The 10,271-nt window shown below is 42.8% G+C and overlaps 1 pseudogene; it reads right to left on the bottom strand.

Annotated features, from left to right (window-relative positions):
* Nucleotides 1-2,981: 2,981 nt before the first annotated feature.
* Nucleotides 2,982-7,685, bottom strand: LOC110285117 (annotated as a pseudogene).
* Between the last annotated feature and the right edge of the window lie 2,586 nt (nt 7,686-10,271).

Genomic DNA, 10,271 nt, shown 5'->3' with positions numbered 1-10,271 from the left:
AGAAAGGCAAAAGTTGGCATGGGGTTTAGGTAACAGTCAAAGTTTGAAGATATTTCTTAAACATAAATTTAAAGTAAAGGTAAAATGCAAAGCATCACAATATCTCCATATAGATACAATCATCAAATAAAATAGAAGCAGCAGGGTCTAGAAACATGGTTCAAGAGTTGAAATAGTCTGATGTTCAGCATGAGAGCCTGAGTTTGTATCCAGCATCAAAATTACAATCCAAGTTTATAACACATGAACACAAAGTTAATATGTAGGATAACTTCAATGCAACTTGAGCAGCTAGAAGATGGCCAGAGAACTCCTTTGTGTGCTATAATGCTGCAGGATAAAATAATGACATTAAGTAAGATGCAGAATGTTCAGGTACCACATCAAATCTGTATGTCTGAGGAGCATTTAATTTCAGAACCGAGATGTCATGAGGCAAATGGATGATTCTGAATCAGAGACAGACTTAATCAAATGTACTATAAAAGATTAATTGATGAATGTATAAAGAATGAGTCATGGAAATACTAAATTCAGGGACATTATAAAAAGATAATTGAAACATTACAGGTAAGAAATTATAAAAAGCCTTTACTGTGGCAATGGTAATGAACTATGTAAAGAGGAGATAAATATTTAAGATACTGATCTAACTGGACTTAATGACTCTAATTCTTTTACATTTATAGGTTACTGGTTTGCCCAATATCTCTTACCATGGATCATCCTAGCTGTTGTGCCCAGTTATTTTAGTTCTTCAGATCATTATCATTTTCTTGTTGTTCTACACAGGGAAGACTATTTTGATAATTCTTACAAATGCTTTAAATATTTTTTGAAATAATAAAGAAATTATAGTTCATAAAATTTTGTTTTCAATTGAGAAGAAAATCTGATTTTGTGATAACCTGGAAGGATTTTTCTATAGTGCTAAGAATGTGCTATTTCACATGAGAAGAAACATTAATCTGATGCCTTCTATCACTCAGACTTTTGAAGAACTCATGGTATTCCACAGTGCCATGAATAACTACACACACACACACACATACATACATGCACACTCATAGATTGATAGAGAGATAGATAGATAGATAGATAGATAGATAGATAGATAGATAGATAGATAATTTCCCAAGACCACACAGAGCTCAAAATGAAACCACAGTTAACAAAGGATTCTCTCTGACAAGGAAGGTTAAAATCAGACTACATTCTTCCAGGATTTATTTGACTCATTTCTCTGACTCATAAAATAAGCGATTCTCTCTCTTTTGCACAATAAAAATCAAAAAGACCCTGAGATTCCACTTTACACTAATCAGAATGACTAAGATCAAAACCTCAGGTGATATCACATGTTAGAGAGGATGTGGAGAAAGAGGAACACTCCTCCATTGCTGGTGGGATTGCAAACTGGTACAACCTCTCTGGAAATCAATCTGAAGGTTCCTCAGAAAATTGGAAATAGATCTACCTGAAGACCCAGCTATACCGCTCTTGGGAATATACCGAAAAGATGTCCACCATGACACAGGGGCACATGTTCCACTATGTTCATAGCAGCCTTATTTGTGATAGGCAGAAACTGGAAACAACCTAGATGTCCCACAACAGAAGGATGGATACAGAAAATGTGATTCATTTACACAATGGAATACTACTCAGCTATTAAGAATGAGGATATCCTGACTTTTGCAGGCAAATGGATGGAACTAGAAAATATCATCCTGAATGAGGTAACTCAGACCCAAAAGGACATGTATGGTATGTACTAACTAATAAGTGGGTATTAGCAACAAAATACATATATACAGAATATCCAAAATAGAGTCTACAGAACTGAAAAAGCTCAACAAGCTGAAGTGCCCAATTTAAGGTGCCTCAGTTCCACTTGGGAGAGAGAAGAAAGGAATCACAAGTTAGGAGGGAGGGAGGGAGGGAGGGACCTTGGAGGGAAAGTGTACAGGGTGCTGGGGGTGGGGGGAGAGAGGAACTTGATCTTGTATCCTGTAAATGAATGGACTGAAGCCCTGAGGGCCAGCAGAAAGAATATAAACAGGCAATCTCAGAAAATAGGAGGTTTTGGGACCCCTCAGAATGCCAGAGACCCGAGATGTGAGAGACTTCCAGGACTCAAAGGGAGTGACTTGAAATGAATTGCCCTACCGTGGGGAGAAGGAACTTGTAGAGTCTACCTCCAGTAGGAAGACAATGCATCAAGTGGAGGGATGGGTTTGCCATTCTACAATCAAAACTCAGACCCACAATTGTTCCTGTCTGTAAGAGCTGCAGAGACAAAAAAAAAAAAGGGGGGGGGGAGAAATGTATGAGGAAAAGAAGGTCCAGCAACAGGCCTAAATTGGTATCCAGCTCAAGGAGATATCCCAAGGCTTGACACTATTAATGAGGCTATGGAATGCTCACAAAAAGGGATCTATCATAACTGCCCTCTAGAAGACTTAACCAGCAGCTGAAAGAATAAGCTGCAGATGTTTGCACCCAACCAATGGACAGAAGCAGCTGACCCATTTTCAATTAGGGAAGGCTGAAAGAAGCTGAGGAGAAGGGCGATCCTGTAGGAAGACCAGCAGTCTCAATTAATATGGACCTCTGAGATCTTTCAAATACTGGAAACAAACCAAACAGACAGCATATACCAGCTGATATGAGGCCCCAAACATACATACAGAAAAGGACTTCCAAGTCTTTGTTCATTCAAAGATGATGCATCTAACCCTTAAGAGAATGGAGGCCCCAGGGGATTTAGAGGTCAGATGGGGGAAGCCCCAGGGGATTTAGAGGTCAGATGGGGTGAGGGTACAGTGAGAGCATCCTCGGGGAGACAGGGAGGGGTAGGGTGGAGGTGTGGGATGTGGAGCAGTTGAAGGGTTGATGGAGGGCAAGGGATAGAATATGGAGTGTAGAAAATAAATTAAAAATAAAGTAAATTTAAAAAAAGATAGAGGCATTCATAATCTTCATTTCTGCAACTGGTTATATGGCCTTGGCTGGTATTTATAACTACCTTCCTCTACTACCCATTCTGTATTTCCTTCACCCTTGGCAATCACCTCAGAGGTCCTGGCACTTTTCATGGAGGACTGACCCATACCTTCACTGCTGATGGGTCTGTGTCCTTTGGCATACTGCTTGGATTAGGCTATTGTAGTTTCCCATTGACTTTAATCACATGACATAATAGTACTAAGAGATGCTCTATGGGATCTCCTGCACTCCAGAAATAATCCTTCTTCTCCATTATGGAGAGGCAAGCCAATTTCACTAAGGTAGTGTGGATCTATCACCCTTCCTAATACTGTTATTCCTTTCTTACCCTGTTGGTTTAAGGGCATTAGAAACCCAAAATGACCTGGGGTAAATCTGAGCTTCCAGTTCAATGGAATGTTTCTTGTTGCTCCTGGTATGAGAGTCCCACCTCTGAAACAAAACTTCTATGCCAGCAGAACCTAGAGTTTTGGGGACAAGAAGCAAAAAAATTCATATTGGGTCACTAGGAGTGATCATGAGCTGAACTGTTCCCCTTTCCACCCCTTGATTCCTGGACCCATGGATCCTGGCTTTGGGGGAAACTGTACAATATATAGCATGCTGATTCAAAGCATATACTGCCTTCTAAAGAACTCTGTCCCAGCTCTCCATGCTGTTGCCACAAAATTGACACTGTAACTGTGTCTTCAAAAGGCCATTCCATCTTTCTACCAGACCATCTCCTTCACAATGATGGGGAACATCTTAAGACCAGTGAATTCCATGATCATGGGCCCACTGTTGCACTTCTCTGTGAAATGGGTTCTTTGGTCAGAAGCAATACTGTGTGGAATACCATGACTATAGATAAGGCATTCTGCAAGTCCACAGATGGTGGTTTTTGCAGAAGCATTACATATAGGGAAGGCAAATCCATAGCCAGAATAACTATCTACTCCAATAAGAATAAAGCATTGTCCTTTCCATGGAGGAAGTGGTCTAATGTAGTCAACCTGCCACCAGGTTGCTAACTGGTCACCTTGAGGAACAGTGCCATATCTGGGGCTCAGCATTGGTTTCTGCTGTTGGCATTTAGCAGCAGCTATATCCAGGTCACCCTTGATGAGTACAAGTCAATGTTTCTGAGCCCAAGCATAACCTCCATCTTGGCCACTATGGCCACTTTGTTCATGTGCCCATTGAGCAATGACAGGGATGACTGGGGAAAGAGGCTAACTGTCCACAGAATGGGTCATCTTATCCACTTGATTATTGAACTCCTCCTCAGCTGAAGTCACCTTTTGGTGAGCATTTACATGGAACACAAATATCGTCACATCCTTTGCCCATTTGGAGATATCTATCCACATACTTCCTACCCAGATATCTTTCTCACCAATTTTCTAATTGCGATCTTTCCAATCTATTACCATTCAACCAATCCACTGGCTACAGCCCATGAGTCAGTGAATAATCGTGCATCTGGCCATTTGTACTGGCTGACATTCTGCTCACTGTGAAGATTTTCCTTCACCTGTATCTTTCAGGGTTGTCCCAGAAAGGGATTATAATGCTGCAGCTGTTCACTTCTGGGTGGTGCCTGCATAATGTGCATGGCCATCAGTAAACCAGGTCCTAGTCTTCTCTCCTTCATTCAACTGATCACAGGGAACACCCCATGAGGCTATAGGTGCATGCTTGGCAGAAGATGGCATTGTAACAGAAGTAGAAACCATAAGCATTTGAGCAACTTCTTTATGTAACTTGCTTGTGCGTTCAGGACCTGCTCTGGCCTGATATATATATACCACTCCCATTTGATAATAGACTGCTACTGTGAATTTCCTACTTTATGATTTGGAGGGTCTGATAGTACCAAGCTCATGATAGGTAGAGGTAGTTCAGGTTGCATAGTAACTTGGTGTCCTATTGTCAAACCTTTAGTTTCCACTGAGGCCCAATAGCAGGCCAAGAGCTGTTTTTCAAGGGAGAATAGTTGTATGAAGATGATGGTAGAGCTTTGCTCCAAAATCCCAAAGGTCTTTTCTGTGATTCACCTACAGGGGCCTGCCAGAGGCTCCAAACAGCATCTCTATCAGCCACAGACACCTCAAGTACCATCGGGTCTGCTGGGTCATATGGTCCAAGTGGTAGAGCAGCCTGCACAGCAGCCTGAACCTGCTGAAGAGGCTTCTTCTGTTCCAAGCCCCACACAAAGCTAGCAGCTTTCTCAGTCACTGGGTAAATAATAAATCTCCAAGTGAGGAATGTGCTGTCTCCAGAATCCAAATAGACCCACTAAATGGTGTGCTTCCTTCTTGGTGGTAGGAGGGGCCAGGTGCAATAACTTATCTTTCACCTTAGAAGGAATATATCTGAATGTTCCACACCACTGTACTTCTAAGAATTTCACTAAGATACATGGTCCTTGAACTTTGGTTGGGTTTATTTCCCATCCTCTGATACGCATATTTGTTACTAATGAGTCCAAAATGGTTGCTACTTCCTGCCCACTTGGTTCAATCAATATTTGTTACTAATGAGTCCAAAATGGTTGCTACTTCCTGCCCACTTGGTTCAATCAGCATAATGTTACCAATATAGTGAACCAATGTGATATTTTGTGGAAGAGACAAATGATCAAAATTCCTTCTAACTAAGTTATGACAGAGGGCAGAAGAGTTAATGAATCCTTGAGGCAAAACTGTAAAGGTATACTGCTGGCCTTGCCAACTGAAAGAAAATTGCTTTGGTGGCCCTTATGGACAGGTACTGAGAAGAAGGCATTTGCTAGATAAATAGCTACATACCAGGTACCAGAAGATGTGCCAATTTGCTTAAGAAACTACATCTGCTAAAGCAACTGCAATTGAGTACTACCTAATTTTGTTTTCCATAGTCAACTGTCATTATTCATGATCCATCTGTCTTCTGCACTGGCCAGATAGGAGCATTAAAGGGAGATATGATGGGAAGCAACACCCCTTTATCTTTCAAGTCTTTGATAGTGGCAGTAATTTCTGCAATTCCTCTAGGAATACGATACTTTTTTATTCACTATTTTCTTTGGCAGAGGCAACTTTAAAGGCTTACATTTAGCCTTTCCAACCATAATAGCCTCACTCCACAGGTCAGGGAAGCAATGTGAGAATTCTGCCAATTTCTGAGTATATCTATCCCAATTATACATTCTGGAACTGGAGAAATGACCACAGGATGTGTTCAGTTACTTACTGGAACTACTGTAAGTCAGACATCAGTCAAAACCCCATTGATTAATACCCCTGTTCTCTATAAGCCCCTACTTTAACTGGAGGGCCACAATGTTTCTTGGGATTTCTGGGGATCAGTGTCCATTCAGAACCAGTATCCAATAGACCCTGGAATGTCTGATTATTTCCTTTCCTCCTGTATACAGTCACCTTTGTAAAAGGCCTTAGGTCCCTCAGTGGAAGAACTGGAGAAAGGCTAACAGCAAAACTTTTAGGTGTCTTAATATGATCCTTCCACAGGGGAACCGGGCCACACCTTCATTCAAGTGGTTCTGGATCTGAAAACTAGCTCAAGTCTGGAAATTGATTCACTGGCTGAGACTCCCTTTTGCCACAATCCAATGTAACCTTTCTTTCATTTGTTTGAGAATTGTTCCACTTATACAGATCAAAGAGATATGCAGTAGGCTTCCTATCTATCTTGTTCCTGGAAACACAATGATTGATTAGCCAGTGCCAAAGGTCCAAATGAATCATGACATTATAAATTTCACCTCTCCTATGTTGACCATTACAGGGTATGGCATTATAAACATTGTTTTGTCTATGCTGTCTCTGCCGATTCACTGCTGCCACATGGGCCTTGTTACCTTGGGGCCCAATTAAACCCATTGAATTTAATTCACCTAATTGAGCAGCAGCATCTCCAACCAAGAGCTGGCACAAGGAAAAGGGAAAGAGCAAAACTCTTCAAATATGCTCGTGCCCCTCTCACCAGTTTTTATCTTATAGGACTGGTGAAGGGCATAACTTCTGGACCTTCCTATTATAGAGGATTAGGTTTTACACAATGCATCCACTCTAGCATTGCAATTTCCCTAAGCCTTAAAATTTCTTCATCAACACTAAGCCAAGGGATATCAGGCATGTCCAATTTCTTTTCAGTAGGACATTTTTTGATAAACACTTCAGCCAACCATTCAAACAAACTTCTGACACCTTTTTTTTTTTAACTGTGCAAGCTTCCATATTAAACCTAGAATCCCCACTCAGAGAGCCATGTCAATAAACGCAGCCTGCTCTAGTTTTATGTTCCTTCCACCATTATCCCACACCCTTAAAATCCATTCCCACATATATTCCCCAGACTTCTGAATTAGCAAATTAATTAAGCTCCTTTGTAGTGTAGAGAATTTCCTCATGGACTACACTTTCTAACTCTAGTCTAAGGGCCTGTTCTGCCTTGAGTCTGGTTATCAGTCTAGAAGAAACTATTGGTGGGCCTTGAAAAACATCAATATTGTATGGCATTTTCTACAGCAAAAGTCACTGCTGGTTTATCAGACTCTGGGGAGTTAATTCCTTCACATGGGGAAGGATTATTTCAAGGGGTGGGGTTGAGGGCACTACTTCCTCAGGTGAGTCAAACCCTTGAGAATCTGAAGACTCAAAATTCTGAGCTTCAACAGGATCTTCCCACATCCCAAGTTGTAGGATTCCTTTCTTTCCCAATTAATCCCCTTATTTTAACTGCTGACACCATGAGGCTGAGACTTGAACTTTCAATGTTATTCAGTCTGTAGAATCCAAAATAAATTCAAGACCACTTAGCCCTTTCCTGCATCTGAAGGGACAGCTTCCAAAACAAGATTAGCTGTTCTTGGAAACATAACCATAACAAAAATAGCAGTTCTCAGAAAAAATTCTCCTGCCCCAACTCGTACTAAGTTCTGAGAAAAAAACATAAGGACAGGTAGAGTGAGGGAATAGGCCAAAGGTAGTCACCCTATGCAAACTAACTAATGCCTGAAAGGGTTACTTGCTACACCAATGAGAATAAGCCAGCTAGCCCTGTTGTCTAAATCTGCCCCTTACAAGGAATAAAAAGTGTGCTCTTACTTTGTTCGGGTTCTCTCCTCTTGTCTGCATGCTGAAGGCGTAAAGGGTACCCAAAGCATTGGATCAATAATAAACCACTTGCAGTTTGCAGAGATGTTGGTCTCTGTGATCTTTGTGAGTGAGTCTTTTGGTGGACAACAAATTTTGGTGCATTGCCTGGGAAGATCCTCCTCAGAAGGACCCAGACACTTTGCATTGGAGGACTGCTCAAGCAAGGTAAAGTGGAATCCCTGTCTGTCTGTCTGTCTGTCTACCTGCCGGTCTGCCTGCCTACATACCTGTCTGTCTGGTCAGTGTCCACTGTCTGTGTTTGTCATTGTGAGGCTGGTTAGGACTCAGGTTCTGGGGTTCTCTCCTGAGAGAGACCCATATGGATGGTCGTATTGACACACAGACATGTGAGATGCCACGGCCACGGGAAACTGGAAGACACTACAGATTCCTTCTGGGAGGGTGGATCAGAGGCAATCCTCCTGGTCCCAGTGGTAGCTAGGAGGCAGGTACTACCTGGTAGGATAGTATCAACTTTCTGTGGGGATCGCATCTAGGATGCCATGTATAAGTTTTATTTGTCTTATTTGTTTTCTGTGGTATTACTGTGACACTTTGCCTGGATAGTTTCTTTTGTGTGTCTTGTGAGCCTTGGTGTGTCTCTGTGTTTGGACTTGGACTGACAACTGTCTTGAGAATCGTGGGACAGACACTACCTATCCCTCTAGGCCTGCCCTTTAATCCCATACACAGGTCCACTACTGGTTGCTACTTATGTCCTCCGGGAAAAGCCTAAGAAAATCCTGTCAGAAACTCATGTTGACCTCCTTTCGGATCCTCCATCACGGCCCTATTCCCCCTTTTCTCCAACTCCAGGAAGCAGGCAATAGGGTGCAGGTGCAGCCACCATCCTTGGATCTCCAAGGTGGCAGACTACCAGCTGCTCTCATGGACCCAGAACAGATGAGGGGCGGTCCCTGAGACATCAGTGACCCAAAGTGGCAAATTGGGAGCACGGCTGGAGCATAGCCTCAGGTGGCAGGCTCTGCCTTCCCTCCATTGAACTCCTATGCCTCCTCGGGCAGCCCCACCCCCATTTTCATTCCCATTCCCCTTGCACTCCCATCTGGGCTGTACTATGTACTAGGCCCAACGAGGTGGAGTAAGGCTGAGTGAGGTTGAGCAAGGGGAAGAGAGGCACTTGCCATTGCCATGGTGCTGAGGGGTGAGCTTGCCCCCATGCCAACACTGCGAGGCCCCCTCCACACCCGACTGAGGTGCAGATCCTCTGTGGGGTGTGCTCAGGTGAAGCAGTCCTCACCAGAGACCACTAGCATGGGGCCTTGACCCCGAGGTGCACCATGCCAGACTGAGTGGAAAGGCAAAGAATTCTCTTAGAGGCTAAGAAGAACATCCAGGGCATGAATGGGAGGCCCTCTCAGCTGCCTATCAACATGGACGCTGGGTTCAAGGAAAGTAGGGAGCACCTGAAAGTCTATTGCCAGGCTCTAATGGTGGGTCTCATTCTATGGGGCTGAGAAGTCCTCCACAAATCTGACCAAGGTAACAGGTAGAAACAAAAGTTAGAAGGCTTTGCAGGACAAGTCAGTAAGAAAGTTAGTGCAGGGTGATAAGAAAGTACAGAGGAGGAGGAAGAAAGGGACTGCTAAGAATTGAGCTAAGAAATGAAGAAAGAGGATGAGGAAGACAGATGTGCACAGATAGAGGTCTGGAAAGAAGAGAGAAAGATTAAACCCATAGAGAATTTAGGCAAGGAGATCTTGAGGGTAAGGAAGAACAAAGTTTCAGCACACTCAGGAGAGATGGATGGCAGTGACAAATAGAGAGATTAACAGTGAGAATAGGTGGAAATAGAGATGAAGGGGATTAGAGAGAGGTCTGAGATAGGAGAGGCATGCAAGAGGAGGGTTGCTGTATAGAAATAGGAAGCATTATGGGCAGAAGGACAAAGCACAAGTGGTGAGACACATGGACAGGCTGACAAAGACAGAGACCAGAGTCAGAATCAGATGTGCAGTGAGACAGAAGGATAAACCAGAGCAGAGGTAAACTATTCCAAAAATAGAAACAGAAGGTACTCTACCCAACTCATTCTATGAAGCCACAATTACTCTGATACCTAAACCACAAAAAGACCCAACAAAGATAGAAAACTTC

This window comes from Mus caroli, chromosome 18 (genome assembly GCF_900094665.2).
Source record: "Mus caroli chromosome 18, CAROLI_EIJ_v1.1, whole genome shotgun sequence".
Lineage (NCBI taxonomy): Eukaryota > Metazoa > Chordata > Mammalia > Rodentia > Muridae > Mus > Mus caroli.
This window is presented reverse-complemented; position numbering and strand designations above follow the sequence as displayed.